Source organism: Heterodontus francisci, chromosome 6, assembly GCF_036365525.1.
Source record: "Heterodontus francisci isolate sHetFra1 chromosome 6, sHetFra1.hap1, whole genome shotgun sequence".
NCBI classification, from domain to species: domain Eukaryota; kingdom Metazoa; phylum Chordata; class Chondrichthyes; order Heterodontiformes; family Heterodontidae; genus Heterodontus; species Heterodontus francisci.
Genome location: NC_090376.1, coordinates 17,630,899 through 17,658,416, shown reverse-complemented (window position 1 = coordinate 17,658,416; position 27,518 = coordinate 17,630,899). Strand labels below are relative to the sequence as shown.

Genomic DNA, 27,518 nt, shown 5'->3' with positions numbered 1-27,518 from the left:
CTAAATTTGTCATTGTTGTAAAGAGCTTTGCATTCAAGCAAAATGAAGCAGCTATTGGTTTCGCTTACATCCTACTTCTTTTACAGTTTTAGTCTGATTCTCACTGATTGTGTTCATTGAAAAATTGGAGGTATTTTTAACTTTTTGATCACCATGCATAAAGGATGGGTCTAGATGGAGAGTGGAGGTTGGGGGGTGTGGGGGTGGTGCTTGCAGCCTGGCACCACTCATTGTACAAGTCAGTATCGTCAGCCATCACTTTGCTGAAGTCAGCGCACTGCGCACGACTTCTGGACAAACTCCTCGAAGCTTCTAATGTGCTGTGCCTGATAAATTCAAATCAGATTTCCAAACTTTGGTGATAAAGAAACATATGTATAAATGACTGGGATATTGGAATACAGAGTAAAATTTCAAAATTTGCTGGTGATACCAAACTTGGAGGTGTGGCAGACAGTGAGGATGATACCGATCAATTGCAACAGGATATAGATAGGCTAGCAGATTGGGCAGACAAGTAACAGATGGAATTTAATACAGAGAAATCGACCCCGAGGATCGAGGCCCAGTCTCTTACCTTCCGGGAGCGGAGCGGATCTTCCAGCGCACCGGAGTTTTGAAAAAAAAAGGCAAACAGTATCGTCAGAGGAGAGCTGCATACTGATTGGTTGGTGAGTAGCAGCTGTTAGAATATCTTAAAAAGAAGGGGAAGTTGTTTTTTTTTGTTGGAAAAAAAACCTCTGGTGTTAAGGTGAGTACTACTAAAGTATTTTTTTTAAGGACTTTAGATTGTAGTGGGCAGAACAAGGCCCCTAGTATAATTAGTATTTTTTAATTAAGGGAGTAACTAATTAACCTAAGGGTAAGTCATGGCAGGAGAGTTCAGCCCCGTGATATGCTACTCCTGCGCTATGTGGGAAATCAGGGACGCTTCCAGTGTCCCTGCCGACCATGTGTGCAGGAAGTGTATCCAGCTGCAGCTACTGACTACCCTCATTACGGAGCTGGAGCTGTGGGTGGATTCACTGTGGAGCATCCGCGATGCTGAGGAAGTCATGGATAGCACGTTTAGTGAGGTGGCCACACCGCAGGTAATGGCGGCACTGGCAGAAAAGAGATGGGTGACCACCAGACGGAGTAGTAGGCGCAGATAGGTAGTGCAGGAGTCCCCTGTGGCCATGCCCCTCTTAGACAGATATACCGCTTTGGATACTGTTGGGGGGGGGTGACCTCACAGGGGAAAGCAGCAACAGCCAAGTTCGTGGCACCACGGAGGGCTCTGCTGCACAGCAGGGGAGGAAAAGGGTTGGAAGAGCTATAGTGAGAGGGACTCTATCGTAAGGGGTTCAGAAAGGCGTTTCTGTGGCCACAAACGAGAGTCCAGGATGGTATGTTGCCTCCCTGGTGCTAGGGTCAAGGATGTCTCGGAGCGGCTGCAGGACATTCTGAAAGGGGAGGGTGAGCAGCCAGAGGTCGTGGTCCATATTGGTACTAACGACATCGGCAGGAAGAGAGATGAGGTCCTGCAAAGTGAATATAAGGAGTTAGGTAGAAGGTTAAAAAGCAGGACCTCGAGGGTTGTAATCTCAGGATTACTCCCTGTGCCATGTGCTAGTGAGGGTAGGAATAGGAGGATTAGGCAAATGAATGCGTGGCTGAAGAGCTGGTGTCGGCGGGAGGGCTTCAGCTGCTTTGATCATTGGAATCTCTTCTGGTGCAGAGGTGAGCTGTACAAGAAGGACGGGTTGCATCTAAACTGGAGGGGGACCAATATCATTGCGGGGAGGTTTGCTAGTACCACTCAGGAGGGTTTAAACTAGTCTTGCAGGGGGGTGGGACCCAAAGTAGTAGTCTCTCAGAGGAGATAGTTGAGGCAAATGTAGAGGTTAAAGCAAGCAAGTCCAGTAGGCAGGCCGTGCAGGGGCAGGACAGGGAGCGTGGTAGGCTAAACTGCATTTACTTTAATGCAAGAAGCCTTACAGGTAAGGCAGATGAACTCAAGAGCATGGATCGGTACACGGGATTGTGATATTATAGCTATTATGGAAACGTGGTTGAGGGATGGGCAGGACTGGCAGCTCAATGTTCCGGGGTACCTATCCTTCCGGCGTGACAGAGGTGGAGGTAAGAGAGGAGGGGGAGTTGTACTATTGATTAGGGAGAACATCACAGCAGTACTGAGAGAGGATATCCTGGGGGGAATGTCCAGCGAGGCCATATGGGTAGAACTTAGAAATAAGAAAGTGGTGATCACTTTGATGGGATTATACTATAGGCCCCCCAATAGTCAGAGGGAAGTGAAGGAGCATATATGTCGGGAAATCACAGATAGGTGTAGGAATTATCGGGTTGTAATAGTAGGTGATTTTAACTTTCCTAATATTGACTGGGACTGCCTTATTGCTAAGGAATCAGATGGGGAAGAATAAGTTAAGTGTGTCCAGGATAGTTTTCTGAAGCAGTCTGTGGATGGCCCTACTAGAGAAGGGGCTACACTCGACCTCCTCTTAGGAAATGAGGATGGGCAGGTGGTTGATGTGTCAGTGGGGGAGCACTTTGGGACCAGTGACCATAACTCTATTAGCTTCAAGATAGTTATGGAAAAGGATAGGACTGGTCCTCAGGCTGAAGTCCTAAATTGGGGGAATGCTAATTTCGATGGCATCAGACAGGAACTCTCAAAAGTTGAATGGGAGAGGCTGCTTACGGCAAAGGGACCTCTGGCAAGTGGGAGGCTTTTAAAAGTGAGATAGGAAGAGTTCAGGACCGGCATGTTCCTGTTAGATGGAAGGGCAAGGCTGGCAAGTTTAGGGAACCTTGGTTGACGAGGGATATTGAGGGTCTGGTCAGGACAAAGAAGGAGGCATATGTCAGGTATAGGCAGCTAGGATCGAGCGAGTCCCTCGAGGAGTATAGGGGATGTAGGACTACACTTAAGAAGGAAATTAGGAGGATGAAAAGAGGCCATGAGATTTCCCTGGCAGATAAGATAAAGGAGAATCCTAAAAGATTCTATAAGTATATTAAGAGTTAAAGGGTAGCTAGGGAGAGAGTAGGTTCCCTTAAGGATCAGTGTGGCAATCTATTGGTGGAGCCAGGGGAAATGGGCGAGGTCTTAAATGAATATTTCTTGTCCGTATTTACCGTGGAGAAGGTCATGGAAGCTAGTGAGTTCAAGGGAGGGAACACCGATATCCTGCAGCATATCAACATTACAAAGGAGGAGGTGTTGGAGGTATTGAAGCACATCAAGGTGGATGAATCCCCAGGGCATGACCAGGTGTATCCTAGGATGCTATGGGAAGCAAGGGAGGAGATTGCTGGGGCCCTGGCAGAGATTTTTGTATCATCATTAGCCATGGGTGAGGTACCGGAAGACTGGAGGATAGCTTATGTTGTGCCTTTATTCAGAAGGGCAGCAAGGATAAGCCAGGGAACTACAGGCTGGTGAGCCTTACATCAGTGGTGGGAAAGTTATTGGAAGGGATTCTGAAAGACAGGATTTATCTGCATCCGGAAAGGCATGGTCTGATTAGGGATAGTCAGCATGGCTTTGTGCGTGGGAAATCATGTCTCACGAATTTAATTGAGTTTTTCGAGGAGGTGACCGAGAGGATTGACGAGGGCAGGGCGATGGACGTTGTCTACATGAACTTTAGCAAGGCCTTTGACAAGGTCCCGCATGGTAGGCTGGTCCAGAAAGTTCGAACACATGGGATCCAGGGTGAGCTAGCAAACTGGATACAATATTGGCTTGGTGATAGGAGGCAAAGGGTGATAGTGGATGGTTGTTTTTCAGATTGGAGGCCGGTGACCAGTAGTGTGCCGCAGGGATCGGTGCTGGGCCCTCTGTTGTTTGTCATATATATTAATGACTTGGATGTGAATGTAAGGGGCATGATTAGTAAGTTTGCAGATGACACCAAAATTGGTGATATAGTGGACAGTGAAGAAGGTTGTCTAAGGTTATAACAGGATCTAGATCAACTGGGAAAGTAGGCAAGGGAATGGCAAATGGAATTTAATGTAGACAAGTGTGAAGTGATGCATTTTGGGAAGTTAAACCAGGGCAGGACATATACAGTGAATGGCAGGGCCCTGGGGAGTGTTGTTGAGCAGAGAGACCTTGGGGTGCAAGTACATAGTTCCCTGAAAGTGGCAACACAGGTAGACAGGGTGGTGAAGAAGGCGTATGGCATGCCTGCCTTCATCGGCCAAGGCACTGAGTACAAGAGTTGGGACGTCATGTTGCAGTTGTACCTAACGTTGGTTAGGCCACATTTGGAGTACTGTGTGCAGTTCTGATCGCCGCACTACAGGAAAGATGTGATTAAACTAGAGAGGGTGCAGAAAAGATTCACAAGGATGTTGCCTGGTTTGGAGGGCTTGAGTTATAAAGAGAGATTGGATAGGCTGGGTAAGTTTACCCTGGAGCGAAGGAGACTGAGAGGGGACATGATAGAGGTATATAAAATTATGAGAAGCGTAGATAGCCAGAGTCTGTTTCCCATGGTAGAGGTGACTAAAAGTAGAGGGCATAGATTTAAAGTGAGAGGGAGGAGGTTTAAAGGGGATTAAAGGGGTAAATTTTTCACACAAATAATAGTGGGTATCTGGAATGAGCTGCCAGAGGAGGTGGTGGAGGCAGGAACAGTAGCAACATTTAAGAGGCATCTGGACAGGTACTTGAATGAGCAAGGCATAGAGGAATATGGAATTAATGCAGGCAGGTGGGATTAGTGTAGATAGGCATTATGGTCAGCATGGACGTGGTGGGCCGAAGGGCCTGTTTCTATGCTGTACGACTCTATAACTCTGTGACTCTATAAGTGTGAGGTGGAGCATTTTGACAGAAGGGATAAAGAAAGACAATATAGATTAAATAGCACAGTTTTAGAGAGTGTACAGGGACAGAGGGACCTGGGCTCCATGTGCACAGATCTTTAAAGATGGCAGGACATATTGAGAGAGTGGTTAGCAAAGCGTATGGGATCTTCGTCTTCATAAGTAGAGATATTGAGTACAAAAACAGGGTCGTAATGCTGAACCTTTATAAAGTTCTGGTTCGGCCACAAGTAAAGTATTATGTCCATTTCTGGTCCCCACACTTTAGTAAGGATGTAAAGGTCCTTGAGAGGGTGCAGGAGAGATTTACCAGAATGGTGCCAGGGATGATGGAATTTAGCTATAAGGTTAGGTTGGAGAAACTGGGGTTGTTCTCCTTGCAGCAATGGAGATTGAGGAGAGATCTGATAGAGGTGTACAAGATGATAACAGGTTTCGATAAGGTAGACAAAGAAAAGCTGTTCCTGTTAACTGATGGCACAAGGACGAGGGAACACAGAGTTAATGTTTTGGACAAACGATATAGTGGGGATGTGAGGAAGAACTTTTTTACACTGTGAGTGGTAATGACCAAGAACTTGCTGCTTATGAGGATGGTGGAAGTGGAGACAATCAATAATTTCAAAAGGAAATTAGATAGGCATTTGGGGGAAATATACTTTCAGGCTTTGAAGATAAAGCGAAAGAATGGGACTGACTGGATTGCTCTACAGAGAGTGGGCATGGACTCGAAGGACTGAATGGCCTCCTTCTGTGCTGTAATGACTCCATGACTCTATAAGACGTTTCTTCAAGAAATAAACACATGAAATATATTTCCCTGTATTGTGTGCAACACATTTTCCACTAATATTGGTGCATGTGGCTAAAATAGTGTCACCACAGCTGCACCTGTGGCTAGTGAATGGTTTCTAGTGGACATAGAGTGAGCTAAGATTGGGAAATGGTCTTTCAGACCCAGGCTTATCTTGTGAACAGGATATAAAACTGATGATTGTTACGAACTTCTCTAAGTTGAATAACTGTTGTCTGATAAAACTCTGGTAATTTGAAGTAAAGGTTTTTCCTGTGCATGTGATAAGCTTCAGTCATGGAAATAATAGTCACTCTTGACGTAGCAATCACTATCATATTCATCCAGTTATGAGTATGTAGATTTGGTGAAGCTGCAATAACTTACATAAAAAGAATGATTCTCTTAGAATTCTGTAAAATCCAATGAATCTGAAGATGTTTTAGTGATAAAAAAAAATACCTTGTATGGTATTTGGTGAGCAGTATTTTCCTGAACTCCTAGGTAACTTTTTCACTTACTAGAAACTTCAACTTTTTAGTTTAGTCTCTACAACTGTGGCACCTTTAACTTTTAAAACATCCCAAGGCACTTCACAGGATCATTATAAAGCAAAACTTGACACTGAACCACAAAAGGAGATATTAGGTCAGACGACCAAAAGCTTGCTCATAGAGGTAGGTTTTAAGGAACGTCTTAAAGGAGGAAAGAGAGGTAGCAAGGTGGAGAGATTTAGGGAGGGAATTCCAGAGCTTTGGTCCTTGGCAGCTAAAATCATGGTCACCAATGATGGAGCAATTAAAATCGGGATTGTTCAAGAGGCCAGAATTAGAGGAGCGCAGATATCTCGGAGGGCTGTGGGGCTGGTGGAGATTACAGAGATAGGAATGGTGAGGCCATGAAAGGATTTGAAAACAAGGATGAGAATTTTAAAATTGGGACATTGCTTGATCGAGAGCTGATATAAGTCAGCAAGCACAGGGATAACAGGTGATCACGACTTGGTGCAAGTAAAGACTCGGGCAGCAGAGTTTTGGATGGCCTCAAGTTTATGGAGGGTTGAATGTGGGAGACCAGCCAGGAGTGCATTGGAATAACAAGTCTATCGGTAACAAAGGTATGGATGAGGGTTTCAGCAGCAGATACGCTGAGGCAGGAGCAAAGTCGGGTGATATTACAGAGGTGAAAATAGGCAGTTTTCGTGATGGTGCAGCTGTGTGGTCAGAAGCTCAACTTGGGGTGAAATATGACAGCAAGTTTCTGAACAGTTTGGTTCTGCCTCAAACAGTTGCCAGGGAGTGCAGCCTGAAATCTCTGAAAGAATCAGTTCGAACTTTTGAGACAGTTGAAAAATTAATCACCTCCAGGTCTTGATGCAATGGATCTACAATGATAACCTGTATTTATGTAGCCTCTTTAACATACTAGACATTGCGAGGCACATTACAACGGTATAATTAAGCAAACAGAGTCAAAGCCATGTGAGAGAGTGTAGGCAAGGGGACTGAAGGAAAAATCAAAAAGTGGATTTAAACAAAGTTGTTTTTGAAAACAAAACAGAGAAATGGAGAGATGAAGGGCTTTTAAAGAAGGAATTCCAGAGAGAAGGGCCAAGGTAACTGAAAACTTTGGAAATAAAAGAGGAAATAAATCTTACCATGATGTCCAAATTGTGTTTTTAGAACTTATGAATCACACTTATCTCTGTAACATCCTTCAACCCTACAATAGTCTGAGTTATCTGTGCTCCTCTAACTCTAGCCTCTTGAGTATCCTTGATTTTAATTGATCCAACATTGGCAGCCTTGCCTTCAGCTGCCTGAGCCCTAAGCTCTGGAATTCCCTCCCTAAATCACTCCACCTCTCTACCACTCTTTCTTCCTTTAAGACGCTCCTTAAAACCTACCTCTTTAACTAAGCTTTTAGTCATCTGCCCTAATAGCTCCTTGGTTCAGTGTCAAACCTTGTTTGATAAGGCTCCTGTGAGGAACCTTGGAACTTTTTACTACATTAAAGGTGCTGTATAAATTATAGTTGTTGTTGTTGAGGAAGGAAAGACTAAGGAAAGTAAAGAAACCACAGAATAAGTTCGGCAAACTAATGAGCCTTCAATACGTTGAAAATGTAGGGAGGCAGAAGACTGCATAGCACGACTTATTAACAGTTTACTGGGAGTAAGGGAGGGAACTTTAGAGCAGCAGTGATCATAGCAGTAAATACAATAGGCAGTTACCAGCAGAAGATGGGGAGCGCGATCCGAACATGCACTCAAAGACATTGTCAAGAGGGTTGAGCCAAATTAAGCATTTCAATTACACTAGTGAACTGTGTATGCCAATCATATATCCCAAAGCAACTTGTCAGTTGGGGGCTTAGGAATTTCTGTGCTGAGCAAGCCTGTAGATAGGTCCTTAATGAAGCTATAAAAATGTTATTTTAGCTTTTCATAGGCAGCCCTCTGTGGTCCTTTTAGTTGCTGATAAGGCCACCAAATTCCTGGAACTACTCGGCATAGTGCGTGAGGTTCAATTTGGCAGCCACCACATTGACATGGAAGATCAGACATTTTGTCGCAAAATTTGTCCTCCAACATTGATCTTCTGTCCACAAAACGGGTGTAACAATGTACGATTTCTTCCCCTTTGAGCTCAGTTGATTGACAGTCATGTAATGCTAGATTGAATAACATTATGCTCACTGGATATGAAATTGGTAGCGTGAAACGGACTACAGTGTATTGGCAGGCTATTTCACATCTCACACAAATTTCTGTTCCACTGACGTCAATGTGACCATCATTCATATAAGATGGGGATAAGATAAATTGTTTGGGGCAAGCAAAATAGAAAGAGCATTGAATTGCACTATGGCTGACATGACAATGTTTGATAGTTACACTGAGCACACAAAATGGAAAGATCTTCCATTCCCTCGTGCTGATATTGCCAACTTGATAGACAGAAAGATTCAGCTTGTCCGAAAGCTAAATTACAGTTCAGCACATTTCTCCAGTGAGTGGCTGAGCAATACAGACCAGGAATGACCCAGGTTTCATCCCTGGTCTGTACTGAGTCAGCTAATCTTATTAATATATCGGCAATAGGTATGTTACCCACTGAATGGAGTGACTCTGGGTTAGCAATGGGGAGATTAGCCATGGCTCTCACTAATTGGTAAATAGTGATCCCTGCATTGGAAGTGCATATTGCTGCAACCATCAAAGTAGTCCAAATCAAGCTCAGTTTTGATTCTGTTGTAATTCACTGGCGAACAGCCTCTGTCACAGGTAACGTCTGGGTCCTGAAATTTGTCTTGGGTGCAACACCAAACAGATAATAGCACATTGGCAGCTAGGTTTTATAGTCCACCTGATTTTCTTTTTCGATTGACTTTCACTCTCACGAAAGACAGTTACTTGGGGCAAGATACTGGAGGATGCGACAAGTATTTATCATAGAATCACAGAATAACACAGCGCGGAAGAGGCCCTTCGGCCCATAGGGTCTGCACTGATGCATTAAAGACACCTGACCTGTCTACCTAATCCCATTTGCCAGCACTTGGCCCATAGCCTTGAATGTTATGACATGCCAAGTGCTCATCCAGGTACTTTTTAATGGATGTGAGGCAACCCGCCTCTCCCACCCTCCCAGGCAGTGCATTCCAGACCGTCACCACCCTCTGGGTAAAAAAGTTCTTCCTCAAATCCCCCTTAAACCTCCTGCCCCTCACCTTAAACTTGTGTCCCCTAGTAACTGACCCTTCAACTAAGGGGAACAGCTGCTCCCTATCCACCCTGTCCATGCCCCTCATAATCTTGTACACCTCGATCATGTCACCCCTCAATCTTCTCTGCTCCAGCGAAAACAACCCAAGCCTATACAACCTCTCTTCATAGCTTAAATGTTCCATCACAGGCACCATCCTGGTGAATCGCCTCTGCACCCCCTCCAGTGCAATCACATCCTTCCTATAATGTGGTGACCAGAATTGCACACAGTACTCCAGCTGTGGCCTTACCAAAGTTCTATACAACTCCAACATGACCTCCCTGCTTTTGTAATCTATGCCTCGATTGATAAAGGCAAGTGTCCCATATGCCTTTTTCACCACCCTATTAACCTGCCCTTCTGCCTTCAGGGATCTATGGACAAACACGCCAAGGTCCCTTTGTTACTCGGAACGTCCTAGTGCCAGGCCATTCATTGAATACTTCCATGTCATATTACTTCTTCCAAAGTGTATCACCTCACACTTTTCAGGGTTAAATTCCATCTGCCACTTTTCTGCCCATTTGACCATCCCGTCTGTATCTTCCTGTAACCCAAGACACTCAACCTCACTGTTAACCACTCGGCCAATCTTTGTGTCATCCGCGAACTTACTGATCCTACCCCCCACATAGTCATCTATGTCATTTATATAAATGACAAACGATAGGGGACCCAGCACAGATCCCTGTGGTACGCCACTGGACACTGGCTTCCAGTCACTAAAACAGCTGTCTGTCATCACTCTCTGTCTCCTACAGCTAAGCCAATTTTGAATCCACCTTATCAAGTTACCCTGTATCACATGTGCATTTGCTTTCTTGATAAGTCTCCCATGTGGGACCTTGTCAAAGACTTTGCTGAAATCCATGTAAACTACATCAACTGCACTACCCTCATCTTCACACCTGGTCACATGCTCAAAAAAATCAATCAAATTTGTTAGGCATGACCTCCCTCTGACAAAGCCATGCTGACTATTCCTAATCAAATTTTGCCTCTCCGAGTGGAGATAGATTCTCTCCTTCAGAATTTTCTCCAATAGTTTCCCAACCACTGATGTGAGACTCACTGGTTCATAGTTCCCTGGCTTATCTCTACAACCTTTCTTAAATAGTGGGACCACATTGGCTGTTCTCCAGTCCTCTGACCCCTCCCCGGTGGCCAGAGAGGAATTAAAAATTGGGGTCAGCGCCCCTGCAATCTCCACCCACGCCTCCCACAGAATCCTGGGACACAAATCATCCGGAACTGGAGATTTGTCTACCTTTAAGCCTGCCAAATACCTCCAATACTTTGACACTCCCTGTGACAATTTGCTCAAGAACCTCACAGTCTCTCTCTCTGAGTTCCGTATCTACTTCCTCATTCTCTTGGGTGAAGACAGATGTGAAGTATTCATTCAACACCCTACCAATGTCCTCTGGCTCCACCCACAGATTTCCCCCTTGGTCCCTAAAGGGTCCTACTCCTTCCCTGGTTATCCTCTTCCCATTGATGTAATTATAGAATATCTTGGGATTTTCCCTACTTTTACCAGCCAGAGCGTTCTCATGTCCCCTCTTTGATTTTTTAGATTTGCTCTCCTAATTGCTTTCGTAAGCTCCATCCTACACTTTCTGTACTCCACTAATGCTTCCATTGATTTGCTCTCTTTGTATTTGCTAAAAGCCTCTCTTTTCCTTCTCATCGTACCCTGAATGTTTCTGGTCATCCATGGTTCTCTGGGCTTGTTGTTCTGACCTATCACCCTAGAGGAAACATGTTGGGCCTGTACCCTCCCCATTTCCTTTTTGAATGCCCCCCACTGCTCTTCTGTAGATTTCCCGACAAGTAACTCTTTCCAGTCTACCATGGTCAGATCCTGTCTTATTTTACTAAAATTCGCTCTCCCCCAATCCAAAACCTTTTTTTGTAACTTGTCTATTTCTTTCTCCATAACAAGCTTAAATTGTACCATGTTGTGGTCACTATCACCAAAATGCGCCCCCACCAACACATCAACCACCTATCTGGCTTCATTCCCCAGAATTAGGTGCAGCACTGCACTCTCCCTTGTTGGATCCTCTACATATTGAGCTAAAAAGTTCTCCTGTACACATTTTAAGAACTCCACTCTATCTAAGCCCTTAACATGATGACTATCCCAATTAATGTTGGGAAAGTTGAAATCACCTAATACAATTACCCTATTATTATTTTTACACACCTCTGCGAATTGCGCACATATTTGCTCCTCAATTTCCCGCTGACTGTCTGGGGGTCTATAATAAACACCTAGCAATGTGGCTGTCCCTTTTGTATTCCTAAACTCCACCCATAAAGCTTCATTTGATGCCGAGAGCTGACCTCCACTGTGGTGTATTTTTTTATTTGTTCGTGGGATGTGGCTCAGCCAGCATTTATTGCCCATCTCTAATTTCCCCTTGAGAAGGTGGTAGTGAGCTGCCTTCTTGAACCTCTGCAGTTTTTGGAGTGTAGGCATATCCACAGTGCTGTTAAGAAAGAATTTCCAGTAGTTTGACCCAGCAACAGTGAAGAACCGGCAATATAGTCCCAAGTCAGGATGGTGTGTAGCTTGGAGGAGAACTTGCAGGTGTTCCCATGCAACTGCTGCCCTTGCCCTTCTAGGTGGTAGAGGTCACAGGTTTGGAAGATGCTGTTGAAGGAACCTTGGTGAGTTGCTGCAGGGCATCTTGTAGATGGTACACACTGCGGCCACTTTGCGCCGGTGGTGGGTGGTCACTTATCAGCCCAAGCCTGGATGTTGTCCAGGTCTTACTGTATATGGGCATGGGCTGCTTCAGTATCTGAGGAGTCATGAATGGTGCTGAAGATTGTGCAATCATCAGCGAACATCCCCACTTCTGACCTTATGATTGAAGGAAGGTCATTGATGAAGCAGCTGAAGATGGTTGGGTCTTGGACATTACCCTGAGGAACTCCTGCAGTGATGTCCTGGGACTGAGATGATTGACCTCCAACAACCACAACCATCTTCCTTTGTGCTAGGTATGACTCCAACCAGTGGGCGCAGTGGTTAGCACCGCAGCCTCACAGCTCCAGCGACCCGGGTTCAATTCTGGGTACTGCCTGTGTGGAGTTTGCAAGTTCTCCCTGTGTCTGCGTGGGTTTTCTCCGGGTGCTCCGGTTTCCTCCCACAAGCCAAAAGACTTGCAGGTTGGTAGGTAAATTGGCCATTATAAATTGCCCCTAGTATAGGTAGATGGTAGGGAAATATAGGGACAGGTGGGGATGTGGTAGGAATATGGGATTAGTGTAGGATTAGTATAAATGGGTGGTTGATGGTCGGCACAGACTCGGTGGGCCGAAGGGCCTGTTTCAGTGCTGTATCTCTAAAACTAAAACAGTGGAGAGTTTTCCCCCTGATTCCCACTGACTCCAATTTTGCTAGGGCTCCTTGATACCATACTTGGTCAAATGCTGCTTTGATATCAAGCAGTCACTTTCACCTCACCTCTGGAGTTCAGCTCTTTTGTCTCTGTTTGAACCAAGGCTGTCATGAGGTCAGGAGTTGAATGGCCCTGGCAGAACCCAAACTGAGTGTCAGTGAGCAGGTTATTGCTGAGCAAGTCCTGCTTGATGGCATTGTTGATGACACCTTCTATCACTTGACTGATGATCAAGAGTAGACTGATGGGGCGGTAATTGGCCAGGTTGAATTTGTCCTGCTTTTTGTGTACAGGATATACCTGGGCAATTTTCCACATTGCCAGGTAGATGCCGGTGTTGTAGCCGTACTGGAACAGCTTGGCTAGGGGCACGACTAGTTCTGGAGCACAAGTCTTCAGTACTATTGCCAGAATGTTATTAGGGCCCATAGCCTTTGCAGTAGCTAGTGCCTTCAGCTATTTCTTGATATCACGTGGAGTGAATTGAATTGGTTGAAGACTGGCTTCTGTGATGCTGGGGACTCAGGAGGAGGCCGAGATGGATCATCCACTCAGCACTTCTGGCTGCAGATGGATGCAAATGCTTCAGCCTTCCCTTTTGCACTAATGTGCTGGGCTCCCCCATCATTGAGGATGGGGATATTTGTGGATTCTTCTCCTCCTGTCAGTTGTTTAATTGTCCTCCACCATTCATGACTGAACGTGGCAGGACTGCAGAGCTTAGATTTGACCCATTGGTTTTGGGATTGCTTAGCCCCTCAGCACCTTCATGAAGGGAGAGAACGGGGAAGGGCAAAAATCAATACTGTAAAGAATACATAAGGTTCTAAGATTTGAATAAGATTATTATAGAAGATGTTCCATAGCGATTAGCTGGTACTTGGTGTAACAATGCAATCATTAGGCTACACAGCCTGTCAGTCGATTTTAGTAGGGTTTCAGGGTTGGCATCCTTCCATCTATGAAAGATGATGGGCACACAGCAAACAATCCATTTAGATGGGGTGTCTTCTCTTGGCGCACCTTTGCTGATTGCTGTGAAGACCAATTTTTGAGAGGCAGGTTCTCCCACAAGTGCTGCACATGAAGCTGCCAAGTGACCCTGCGAGTTGTTGTTTTTGACCTTGACGCCTGTTGCCAAGCTGCTGTAGCAACTGGTTATCGTTGTAGTGCACACCAGTCCACAGGATGTGTCGCCATTTCCCTCCTTCGCCTGCTATTGACTCCCAGGTGCAATAGTCGACATTTAGGGCCTTCATGTTACGTTTGCAAGCATTCTTGAAGTGGAACTTTGGGCGCCCACTGGCCATCTGGCGCCGGCTACCTCACCATACAGAAGCTCCTTGGGTAGTTGACTGTCTTCCATCTTGTGGACATGTCTGATCCACCAAAGCTGTCTCCATTTGATTGGTGCCAATATAATTGGAAGCTCTGCCTTTGAGATGGCTGCCACATTTATGATTTTGTCCTGCCAGGATATACCCATAATGTGCCGCAGACAGCGAAGAGGGAAATTGTTGAGCTTCTTTTCCTGGTAGCTATAAATCATCCATGTATCACAGCCATACAGCAAAGTGCTAAGAACACAGGCCTTATAAAAAATCAGCTTGGTCCGAAGGGTCAGCTTGGTGTTATCCCAAGCACCTTTCGCAAGGGGGCCAAAGGTGGTAACTGCTTTCTCTAAGTGTGTATCTGCATCAAGGGACAAATTGTCAGTCACACTGGATTCAAGGTAGCAGAATTTGCTAACCACTTACAGTGGGGTGTTATTTAGTGAACAGAGATGCAACACTTTGTCCCATGACCACGGTTTTCTTGACACTTATAGTCAAGGAGAGCAAGTTACAGGCACGGGAGAGAAAGTCCATGAGTCTTTGCAGCTGAGTTTCTGTGTGAGAGACTAGCGCACAATTATTAGCGTAGAGGGGTTCACTGATCAGGAAGTGATGTGTTTTTGTCTTCACTTTCAGCCTTGATAGTTTGTAGGGCTTGCCATCTGACCTCGTGTGTAAGTAGACTCCTTCCATATCTTCAAGGAAGGCAAAGGTCAGCAGTATGGAGAAGAAGATGCCAAACAGGGTGGGGATCAGGAGACAACTCTGTTTCACTCCATTCTTTACTCTGAAACTGTTGGAAGTGGAGCCATGAAACTGTACAGTGCAGTGCATGTTGTCATGGAACGAGTGGATGAGACTGGAGAGCTTCATGGACAGCCAATTTTTACCAAAATCTTGTAAATGGAGTCTTTTAAGTATGACCCTGGCAAAGGCCTTCCCTGTGACGCTAAAGAGTGAAATGTCCCTGTAGTTCTTGCAGTCTCCTCTGTCACCTTTATTTTTGTATCGTGCGATGATTTTTGCATCAGGTATCTCCTGTGGAACAGAGCCTACTTTCCAGCAGAGAAGGAGAAGGTCATAAAGTTGTGGTAATAGATGGGACTTTCCGTGCTTGAGCAGTTCAGCTGGGAGGAAGTAGATTAGTTTAAAATTCACAAATGGATCACCATAATCCCTGATCGAACAGAAATGAAAATTTTAAGCCTGATTTCCAAGTAGCTTTTTTTATGTGCTTCTTTTACTATGATTAATTAACGGAGTTGTTGTAACTGCAATATGTTATCTACAGGATGCACTAAAACACTCATCAAATTTATTTTGACAGGAGCTTCAAGCCTCATGACCTCTAATGCTGAGGATAAGGGCAGCAGTATCATGGGAATCCCATCACCTCCAAGTTCCTTATCACGTCACACACCATCCTGTCTTGGATATATTGTTGCTGGCTCAAAATCCTGGGAACACCATCACAACAACAGTGCAGAGCTTCTCAGGGTAAATAGGAATGCAATTTTGCTAACTTTGCTCACTCGCAAGAACTAATTTTTTAAAAGGGGCTCTTTTTATGAGAACTGAGGTGGTTACAAGGTTTCTTTGATAAAGGTGTTTAAAATGATGAAAGGATTGGACAGAGTAGATAGCAACACAACTATCTTAAGTAATTGAGAGACCCAGAAAGAGAAGGTATAGAAATAAGACTTAGCATACAAGATTTGGCTGGCGAGCAGAAGAAACTTTTAACACAGAGAACAGTAGAAGCAGAGACTGTATCAACATTTAAGAATAGGTTATTCTGATGTTCTTGAGCCTGGAGTGAGGTTTAGCTGAGTTTAGTCAGAAATATAAGGCAAAAACTGAGACAGAAGCAGCATAATGGAGTCTTCTTTATTCTGTTTTACATTCACTTTCTCTTTCAGCTCCCTCTGTTGGCTCATGTGTGCATGGTAGCCTCAAGTGAACAATATGTACAATGCAATTCTCAAAACACGACATCTCTCCCCTTCTTAGTAAATGAGAGCCATAGTGTGTTTCAATGGTTTGTTTCCAAAAGTGTGAACAATAAACTTAAACATAAATATTTCACTTCAGAACACTGACACTTAAGTATGGAGGATGTTTTCTCTCACAAGTAGGATATCGTCTGACATTAGGTGTAGTCTCATTCTTCATCTGAGATGTCGATGTTGCAATCGGATTCAATGCTTACGAGTGGTGTTTTCAGTGCTTTGAAGAATGATGCGTTTCATGTGATGATTTGTGAACCGTGCTAAGCAGTGACCATTGATCCTTTGCGTTGGTCACAACAAATGGTTGGATGTCATAAGGGGTTGTATGTTTTATAACATGACCATCAAGTACTTCACAAGTACTTTATCTCCTGGCTTTAGCAGTGTAGCTCTAAATTTCATATTTCGCTCTACATTTACCTCCATTCGATCCTTTTGTTCCCAATCGTGTTCATGTATATTAGATTAGATTAGAGATACAGCACTGAAACAGGCCCTTCGGCCCACCGAGTCTGTGCCGACCATCAACCACCCATTTATACTAATCCTACACTAATCCCATATTCCTACCAAACATCCCCACCTGTCCCTATATTTCCCTACCACCTACCTATACTAGTGACAATTTATAATGGCCAATTTACCTATCAACCTGCAAGTCTTTTGGCTTGTGGGAGGAAACCGGAGCACCCGGAGAAAACCCACGCAGACACAGGGAGAACTTGCAAACTCCACACAGGCAGTACCCAGAATCGAACCCGGGTCCCTGGAGCTGTGAGGCTGCAGTGCTAACCACTGCGCCACTGTGCCGCGATCATTAGCTCCGCAGGGTACCTCAGGAAGACATGCGTGCATAGGATGTACAAAGATGTGTAGCTGGAGGTTTTCCAGTAGTCGAGTGAGGAGTGATATAGCTCTTGCTTCCCTGATTTGTTCCCAGCTGTAGCTGTACTTTTTGCTTTTTTTCAAGGTTTGCATAAATCATTTGACTTCTCCATTAGCTCTTGACCAATAGGGTGTGATTTTCCTATAAGCAAACCCTAGGTAGTTTACAAATTTACTGAACTCATCGCTATTGAATGGGGATCCATTGTCACTTCTTACCGTTTGAGGGATTCCAAACAAGGCGAAGATCTAGTCACGCTTTGGGATGACTGCTTTTGTTGAAGTTGACGTAACTATTCACGATTGGGAATCTGCTGTAGTCATCAGTGACAACAAACAGGTGTTCATCTGTAGGCAAATCTGCAAAGTCAACGCTAACTTCAATCCATGGTCCTGCAGATAGTTCGGACATCTTGAGAGGATCATGAAGATTTGACATTGTGGTTGCTTAACATGGCAAACACTGATTGATTTTGTGCTCTATCATCCTGTCAGTTGCTGGGACCCATGCCTTTTCCCTAAGGAGTTGTTTGGTTTTGACTATTCCCTGGTGTCCTTCATGTGCTATATCAGCAACATATTCCCTCAATGAGCCTTTGACCAGGAGTCCTCCCCCCAACCAGCAGATCCATTCACCTGCCTCCAGCATTCTTCCTCTACCTGGACCCCTCCCTCTGGCCTCTTACCTGCTCTTGATCTTTTCATTGAAAACTGTTGGCGAGACATCGGCTGTCTCATTTTCTCTGCCCCCCTCACTCACTCTAACCTGCTCTCCTCTGAACTTGCCGCACTCCGTTCTCTCAGGTCGAACCCCAACATTGTCATCAAACCTGCAGATAAGGGTGGTGCTGTTGTTGTCTGGCGTACTGACCTATACCTTGCAGAGGCTCAGTGCCAATTCTCAGACACTTCTTCCTACCTCCCCCTGGACCATGACCCCACCACCGAACATCAAGCTACTGTCCACAGGACTGTCACTGATCTCATCTCCTCTGGAGATCTTCCCTCTACAGCTTCCAACCTCATAGTCCCGCAACCCTGGACAGTCCACTTCTACTTCCTTCCCATAATCTACAAACAGGACTGTCTCAGCAGACCCATTGTGTCGGCCTGTTCCTGCCCCACTGAACTTATTTCTTCCTATCTTGACTCGATCTTTTCTCCCCTGGTCTAATCTATTCCCAATTATATCCGTGACTCTTCTGATGCCCTACGTCATTTTGACAATTTCCAGTTTCCCGGCCCTAACTGCATCCTCGTCAGTATGGACATCCAATCTCTCTACACCTCCATCCCCCACCAGGACGATTTGAGGCCTCTCAGCTTCTTCCCTGAACAGAGGCCCAACAAGTCCCCATCCACCACCACCCTCCTCCGCCTGGCTGAACTTGTTCTCACATTGAGCAACTTCTCCTTCAACTCCACTCACTTCCTTCAAGAAAAAAGTGTTGCTATGGGTACCTGCATGGGTCCTAGTTATGCCTATCTTTTTGTGGGATATGTCGAACATTCCTTGTTCCAGTCCTACTCAGGCCTCCCCCAACTCTTTTTCTGGTACATTGATGACTGTATCGGTGCCGTTTCCTGCTCCCGCCCCGAACTGGAAAACTTGATCAACTTTGCTTCCAATTTCCACCCTTCTCTCATCTTCACGTGGTCCATCTCTGACACTTCCCTTCCCTTCCTCGACTTCTCTATCTCCATCTCTGGGGATAGGCTGTTTACTAATATCCATTATAAGCCCACCGACTCCCACAGCTACCTCGACTACACTTCTTCATACCCTGCCTCTTGTAAGGACTCCATTCCATTCTCCCAGTTTCTCCGTCTCCGACGCATCTGCTCTGATGATGCTACCTTCCACGACAGTGCTTCTGATTTGTCTTCCTTTATTCAATCGAGGATTCCCCCCACTGTGGTTGACAGGGCCCTCAATCGTGTCCGGCCCATTTCCTGCACCTCTACCCTCACCCCTTCCCCTCCCTCCCAGAACCGCGACAGGGTTCCCCTTGTCCTCACTTTCCACCTCACCAACCTCCAGATCCAAAGGATCATCCTCTGCCACTTCCGCTACATTCAGCGTGATGCCACTACCAAATGCATCTTCTCCTCCCTTCCCCTGACAGCATTCTGAAGGGATCGTTCCTCCACAACATCCTCGTCCACTCCTCCATTACCCCACCACCTCATCCCCTTCCCACGGCACCTTCCCCTGCAATTGCAGGAGGTGTAATACCTCCCCATTTACCTCCTCTTTCCTCACTATCCCAGGCCCCAAACACTCCTTTCAGGTGAAGCAGCGATTTATTTGTACTTCTTTCAATTTAGTATACTGTATTCGAGGCTCACAATGTGGTCTCCTCTACATTGGGGAGACCAAACGCAGATTGGGTGACCGCTTTGCGCTCAGTCCGTAAGCATGACCCTGAGCTTCCGGTTTCTGGCCCCCATCCCACTCCTCCCCCGCTCTCATGCTCACATCTCTGTCCTGGGATTGCTGCAGTGTTCCAGCGAACATCAACGCAAGCTCGAGGAACAGCATCTGATTTACCGATTAGGCACACTACAGCCTGCCGGACTGAACGTTGAGTTCAATAATTTCAGAGCATGACGGGGCCACCCCTTTTTATGGTGTTATTTTTTCTTTTTTTCTTTTTTGTTTGGTTATTTTATTTTAGTTTTTTTTTGGTTTGTTACTTTGTTTCTACTGTGCCGACCCCACTGCTTCTGTTTTTTCAAAAAAATTTTAATGTTTGTGCTTTGCAGTCAATTCACACCTTCAGTGCATTAATGCTTTGTCTTTCAGCACACTATTAACATACCATTTGCCTTTGTTCCATGATCTTGTCCTATCAACACCTCTTTTGTTATCTTGTGCCCCACTTTACTTAGTCATAGAGAGATACTCCATTGAAACAGGCCCTTTGACCCACTAAATCTGTGCTTACAATCAACCACCCATTTATACTAATCCTACATTAATCCCATATTCCCTACCACATCCCCACAATTCTCCTATCACCTACCTGCACTAGGGGCAATTTACAATGGCCAATTTACCTATCAACCTGCAAGTCTTTGGCTGTGGGGGAAAACCAGCACACCTAGCAGAAACCCCCACAGTCACAGGAAGAACTTACAACCTCCACACAGGTAGCACCCAGAACTGAACCTGGGTTGCTGGAGCTGTGAGGCTGCAGTGCTAACCACTGTGCCACCCATGCTTGCTTAAAGCCTTTTACAGTTCATTTGTCAGTTCTGAAGAAGGGTCACTGACCTGAAACGTTAACTCTGCTTCTCTCTCCACAGATGCTGCCAGATCTACTGAGTATTTCCAGCATTTCTTGTTTTTATTTATGACAATTCAGTTGTTGCGTAATATGAGATCAGATATGGTGATAGCAGTGAGCTCATTTTGAACATTGTGAAGACCTTGTGGTGTGTGAGCAATTTCATTTGTTGGCTTTCTCAATCATGTCTTCCCAGTTTTGGGATTCCATATAGCCTTCATACATAATTGAAAAGCTTCATCTTGTTTTTTTGCTACTTTCATGTTGGCTAATTTTAGCGACTTTGGCACCGCATTTATTTTTACGTAGCAACCTTTTCCTCGTGGCTAGTAGGACTGACTATTGGTAACAGATGTCGTGAAAGATAATCTGCTGGGTTGAGCTTGCCTGGCTGACACTCAACATGGAACCCATACTCTTGTAGTTTGAGTATTGAACGTTCTATTCAAATGGGTGTGTTATGTGGATTGTTGAACAAGCTAGTGGTCTATGATCAGTTATTACTTTAAACTTGCTTCCATACAAGTAAAGATGAAAATGTAAGATACCCCATGTGATTGAGAGCGTTTTTCTCTCTGTTTGCAAATAGCATTGCTGTACAAGGTGTTAACGATCTGCCTGCCATCGCAACAATTGATGGGTTACCTGTCTTGTCTTTCTGTATGAGAACTGCACCTAAGCTAACCGGGCTTCCATCCATGACTAGCAGGATGGTTTTCTCAGGGTCAAAATGGGCACTTCTGCAACTTGCTGACAAACATCATTTGATCTGGTGCAGTGCCTGTTGGTGTGATTTAGTCCATTCCCAATTGGTGTCAGATTGCATATGGGAGCAGATAGCGTAGCAAGGCCAAGAATGAACTGACTACAATACGTGACAAATCCTAGCAGACTTCAGACTTCTTGTACGTTTGTAGGATCTGCAGCATTTGCAATAGCTTCATCTTTCCATCAATCCATATAAGGAACTAGTCAGATGACAAACCTGCAGGGCAACCTGGCAGTTTTTTTGTAATTTGAACTCCCATCAAAGGGATTTGAACTCAGAGAGTGCCGCGTGCTCATGGACTGAAAAGATCTTCTCTGCTTGTCTGTCTGTCTGTCTGCCTGCCTTCATCTCTTCGCACGGAACTGAATCTTGTGAAAATATGTGAAACTCAAAGAGAGAAAGGTTTGCCACATGAATAAAGTTTTAAGAAGATTACTGGGCCTCAACGAAACGCAAGACTATATCTTCAATCAAGGACTACAGTGAGCTCGAGAAACAGTTACAAGATTTTGCCTCAAACTATTCTATTTATCTTTTCTTCTGCTCTTTTCTGTCCCTATTTTTCATGTTTATATCGCATGGGCCTGCTAGCATGAGCGCATCGTATGTCCTTAGGTGTGAACCATAGTAGGGTTTAAGTTTAAGGTTTAATAAATTTCATTTTTCTGCTTTAAACCAAAGAAAGCCTGTTTGTGCTCAGTTCTTTGCCTTATAATTGGAAACTGTGAACAAGGATTCACACAAAGGGGAGCTCAAAATACAATGTGTTTAAAAATTAAACCCTGTTACAATACCAGGTAAAGATAACAAAAGACCCCTAGACACATTGCTCCTCTGGATGTAACACAGTGAAGCAATCAGCATACAGTCCAAAAATGTTTTTGTCATGCAAAGGAATCCAAAGGAATGCAAAGAATTCTTCGACTATTTGCTTTGATTTCCCATTTGACATGTTAAAACATCACTGAGGTCACTTTTGGTTGCTAGTTCTCTCAATTGTGTGCAAGATAAAGGAAAATCCCAAGGCATTTTATAAGTATATTAAGGGCAAGAGGATAACCAGGGAAAGAGAAGGGTCCATTAGGGACAAAAGGGGCAATCTGTGTGTGGAGCCGGAGGACATAAGTGAGGTTTTAAATGATTACTTTTCATCACTGTTCACTATGGAGAAGAACGATGTAGGTGTAGAGATCAGGGAGGGGGATTGTGATATACTTGAACATATTAGCATTGAAAGGGAGGAAATATTTGCTGTTTTAGCGGGCTTAAAAGTGGATAAATCCCCAGGCAAGGATGAGATGTATCCCAAACTGTTATGTGAGGCAAGGGAGGAGATAGCAGGGGCTTTGACATAAATTTTCATATCCTCTCTGACCTCAGGAGAGGTACCAGAGGATTGGAGGACAGCGAATGTGGTACCATTATTCAAGAAGGGTAGCAGGGATAAACCAGGTAATTACAGGCCAGTGAGTCTAAGATCAGTGGTAGGGAAACTATTGAAAACAATTCTGAGGGACAGGATTAATCTCCACTTAGAGAGGCAGGGATTAATCAGGGATAGTCAGCATGGCTTTGTCAGGGGGAGATCATGTCTAACAAACTTGATTGAATTTTTCGAGGAGGTGACTAGATGTGTAGATGAGGGTGAAGCAGTTGTTATAGTCTATATGGACTTCAGTAAGGCTTTTGATAAGGTCCCACATGGGAGATTGGTTAAGAAGGTAAGAGCCCATGGGATCCAGGGCAATTTGGCAAATTGGATCCAAAATTGGCTTAGTGGCAGGAGGCAGAGGGTAATGTTCGAGGGTTGTTTTTGTGAGTGGAAACCTGAGACCAGTGATGTACCGCAGGGATTGGTGCTGGGATCCTTGCTGTTTGTAGTGTCCATTAACGATTTAGATGTGAATATAGGAGGTATGATGAGTAAGATCGCAGATGATACGAAAATTGGTGGTGTCATAAATAGTGAGGAGGAAAACATTAGATTATGGGACGACATAGATGGGCTGGTAAGATGGGCAGAGCAGTGGCAAATGGAATTAATCCTGAGAAGTGTGAGGTGATGCATTTTGGATGAACTAACAAGGCAAGGGAATATACAATGGATGGTAGAACCCTCGGAAGTACAGAGGTCAGAGGGACCTTGGTGTACTTGTCCATGGATCACTGAAGGCAGCAGCACAGGTAGATAAGGTGGTTGGGAAGGCATGTGGGACACTTGCCTTTATTAGCAAGGGAGGTTATGATGGAGCTGTATAAAATGCTAGTTAGACCACAGCTGGAGTACTGTGTACAGTTCTGGGCACCACACTATAGGAAGGATGCGGTTGCACTGGAGAGGGTGCAGAGAAGATTCACCAGGATGTTGCCTGGGCTAGAGCATTTCAGCTATGAAGCGAGACTGTATAGGCTGAGGTTGTTTTGCTTAGAACAGAGAAAGCCGAGGAGGAACCTGATTGAGGTATACAAAATTATGAGGGGCATAGATGAGGTGGATAGGAAGAATTTTTTTCCCTTAGCGGGAGGCATCAATAACCAGGGGGCATAGATTTAAGGTAAGGGGCAGGAGGTTTAGAGGGGATTTGAGGAAAAACATTTTCATCCAGAGGGTGGTTGGAATCTGGAACGTACTGCCTGAAGAGGTGGTAGAGGCAGGAACCCTCACAACATTTAAGAAGTATTTAGATGAGCATTTGAAATGCCATAGCTACAGGCCAAGTGCTGTAAAATGGGATTAGAATAGATAGGTGCTTTATGGCCGGCATGGACACAACGGGCCAAAGGGCCTGTTTCTGTGCTGTATAACTCTATGACTCTATGACTCATTTGCTTCTTACTTAATGCATCTGAAGACAATGGTTTTGTATGTGGTGCTTTTCTGAGATGTGAAGTAGGTTATTAGCACATTTTCTGCTGATTTGTAATCATTTTGCTCAAGCGTAAGTGTCTCAAAGATATCTTCAAATTCTTCATCTCCATACTGTAGAAGTAGGGCCTCTTTTCTTACCTCATCTGTGATTGTGAAACCTGCCATCACGCCTTTGAAACGTTGCAGCCACTTTTGCCAATTTGGGGATACAGATGACGGCTCTGAATGCACGTCAAAATGTGGTAGGTTGGGCATAGACAACACCATACTGATCAGCAACGCAGCGATAATATGTGATCAGGGATCCAGGATTGTGTTCCTTTTCAGAGAAAACCTCTCTGCAATGATCCAAGATTATATTTTTTGTTTTGATTGGATGGTTATTTTTGAGAGATCAGTGTGTGTGTATATATACACTGTATAAGCTTCCTGTGTGTCAATCAAACAGTTTCCAATTTAAAATACTCTCTTCAGAAAAGCAGACAAAAACCTTCCAAACAACCCATACCTGAATGCAACGGGCTGCATCTTGCCATCCTTCCGCTGGGAGCTGTGGCAGGCATAAAAAATGGTGCCTGGCACACATGGGCTATGCACGGCCACGATCTTGAGCCCGGCGGCTCATTATCATATGCAGGACGGAGGTCTCCCCCAATCATGTGGCCGTGAACAACATCAGCTGTTTCTACATGGGCACTGGCGCCATTTTTAAAGGATTGCCAGCACCGTAAAGAAGCTGCAGAGTTGCCCCGGTCCCACCCGTCAACTACACTACCAATGCAGAGTTGACCCCTTTCTCCCCCACTGTCCAACAAATGCAGAGTTCTCCCCTTCTGCACCTCGGTGGCACCAGCTTTCCCTGGACAGGAAAATGAAGGCGTGTGAGTGCTGCACATCGTAATGAAGATCCGGAACTGCAGGTAAGATCGCTGTGGATTACATTTTAATTTATGCATACAGGTAATTTAAATATGTAGTCAGGTCCCATCGCAGAGTGGCAGAGGATCCACCATGGAGCTTCCCTCACTGCCAGGAAGGTCGGAGCTAGCAATCCTAACATCAGGGTCCACGGTGAGCCACTACTGCTCCGATCTTATGGCCCCCCTCGCCACGGAGCCCGACGTTGGGAGAGAAGAAGATCCCGGCCAATGTTTCTGGTTTTTCGCCATCCGTTTTCTTTTTTACCTCGTTGCCATTTTGATATTCTCAGGACTGGAGTGGGGTTTAGTTGAGTTTAGTAAGAAATATGAGGCAAAGACTGAGACAGAAGCAGCATGTGTGGAACATAATGCAGTCTTTTTTATTCTGCTTTACTTTCACTTTCTCTTTCGGCTCCCTTTGCTGGCTCATCTGCCACGGTGGGATTCAAACCCATGTCCCCAGCGTATTAGCCTGGGGCTCTGCGTTACTCGTCTAGTGACATTATCATTGTGCCATCTCCTGCCAAACAACCCTTTGTGTGATAAGATCACATAGACATACAAAGCCATGTTACCGGCCTGTAAGATTCCATTTCTAAAGAAATGTAAGGTATTTTTAGAGGCTGGCTGTGTTTAAAACCTCAAACTGCTAGTTGGGGAAATTTTTATCTTTAGGTAATTTATGTTAATGTTTCTAGACTGCAGTGATATGTCACAGAGTCATAGAAGGAGGCCATATCAGCTCTCTGTAGAGCAATTCAATTCCCCAGCTCTAAACCCATAGCCCTGTGAGTTTATTTCCCTCAAGTGCCCATCCAATTTCCTTTTGAAATCATTTATCGTCTCCCCTTCCACCATCCTCGTAGGCAGCAAGTTTCAGGTCATTACCACTCCCTGGATAAAAAAGTTCTTCCTCACATTCCCCCTACATCTCTTGCCCAAAACCTTAAATCTGTGTTCCCTAGTCCTTGTGCCATCAGTTTATGGGAATAGTTTTTCTTTTTCTACCCTATCCAAACCTGTCAAAATCTTGTTCACTTCTATCAAATCCCCCTCAATCTCCTTTGCTCCAAGGAGAACAACCCCAGCTTCTCCAACCTAAGTTTGTAACTAAAATTCCTGCAATCATTCTGGTAAATCTCCTCTGCATCCTCTCAAGGACGCTCATATCCTTCCTAAAGTGTGGTGACCAGAACTGGACGTTATGATGTCATGATTTTAATGCACTCATGTAAACTCATTGAAATAGTCCTCTGCCTTGCAAATCAGCATATAGCATACGGAGAAGAAATGGTACAAGAAGTTGCAATTCAAAATTTGGGAGATTGCTGCGCAAAGGTATCACTATCTCAGTGTCCAATCAATAAGGCTAATGTGCTTCAGGATACAAATCTTAAAGAAAAAAAGACGTACATTTACATAATACCTTTCATGACCTCAGGACATCCCAAGATGCTTTAGAACCAATGAAGTACTTTTGAAGTGTAATCACTCCCGTAATGTAGGAAAAGCAGAAGCCAATTTTCACGTAGCAAGTTCCCACAAACAGCACTGAGATAATGGCTAGACCATTTGTTTTTGATGCTGGTTGTGGGATAAATATTGATCAAACCGCTCCCCACCCCCCTCCCCGCTCTTTTTCGAATAGTGCCACGGGCTCTTTTACGTCTTATCCAAACTCTTAAGTGGGTAAATAATATAAAACCTTCTAATCTTATTACAATGCTAACATGCAAACTTACAAGTTATGTTTTGCAAATGTTACCATACAAATGTTTTATCTGTTAGACTAAATTCTTTTGTCCACTATTTTAACTGAGATTTTAGCCTGTTTAAGATAATCATTTCCTAACCTCATGTTTATGCAGTTTGATTTACTATCATAAAATGATTATGTGAATCTGGAACCAATTCTCGTATATTACATGTAAATAAATAAAAACATATTTTCTGCATGGTAGCCTCGTGGTTATGATACCTGGTCAAGCAACCCAGAGTTTGGGAGATCAGATTCCATCATGAAATCAATGAATCGGATAATGGGTGGGCTAGTACCAGGAAAGAAATGACCATGAAAGCTGCTGATTATTATAGAAACCCAACTGCGAAGGGTTAAGATACGGGCAGCAGAGTTTTGGATGAGTTTTGGAAGTTTATTAAGAGTGGGAAATGGGAGGCCATCCAGAAAAGCATTGGAATAGTCGAGTGGCTATTTGACTCGCTGGACAATTAGTGAGTAGGGCAGCATTCTGCTTGTGGAGGTTGGACTGTTCTGAACAGGGATTTAAAGGGTTACATCGGTGCAATCAGGCATTCCCTTTGCCCATGGAAAATCATACCATTATATCTCACGTTGCTGCTGTTGGTGAGTGATGAAGGGTGAACTCTTTGACATTCCTGAATAAAGCAAGTTATTTTCCTGATGCATGGAGTATCAAGATTGGTAACACTGTTGATGTTCCCAGCATTAGTTTGGAAAGAATTTGAAACATAAACGTTGACTTTTAATGCGTTAGGTGTGCTCTTGGATTACAGGTCTTCTCATTGTACAACCTCACTGCTGAATGGCAATCTCCTAAGGCACTGCTCTTCAGTTGATTCCAGTCGTTGTGCCAGGCATG

General features: G+C 44.5%; 1 long non-coding RNA gene across 1 annotated transcript; it reads left to right on the top strand.

The window, feature by feature from the left end:
• Positions 1-324: 324 nt before the first annotated feature.
• Positions 325-27,501, top strand: LOC137371155 (uncharacterized). The gene is made up of 3 exons (XR_010975188.1): positions 325-671; positions 15,483-15,652; positions 27,433-27,501. It is a non-coding gene; the product is annotated as an uncharacterized lncRNA (long non-coding RNA).
• The last annotated feature ends 17 nt before the right edge of the window (positions 27,502-27,518 follow it).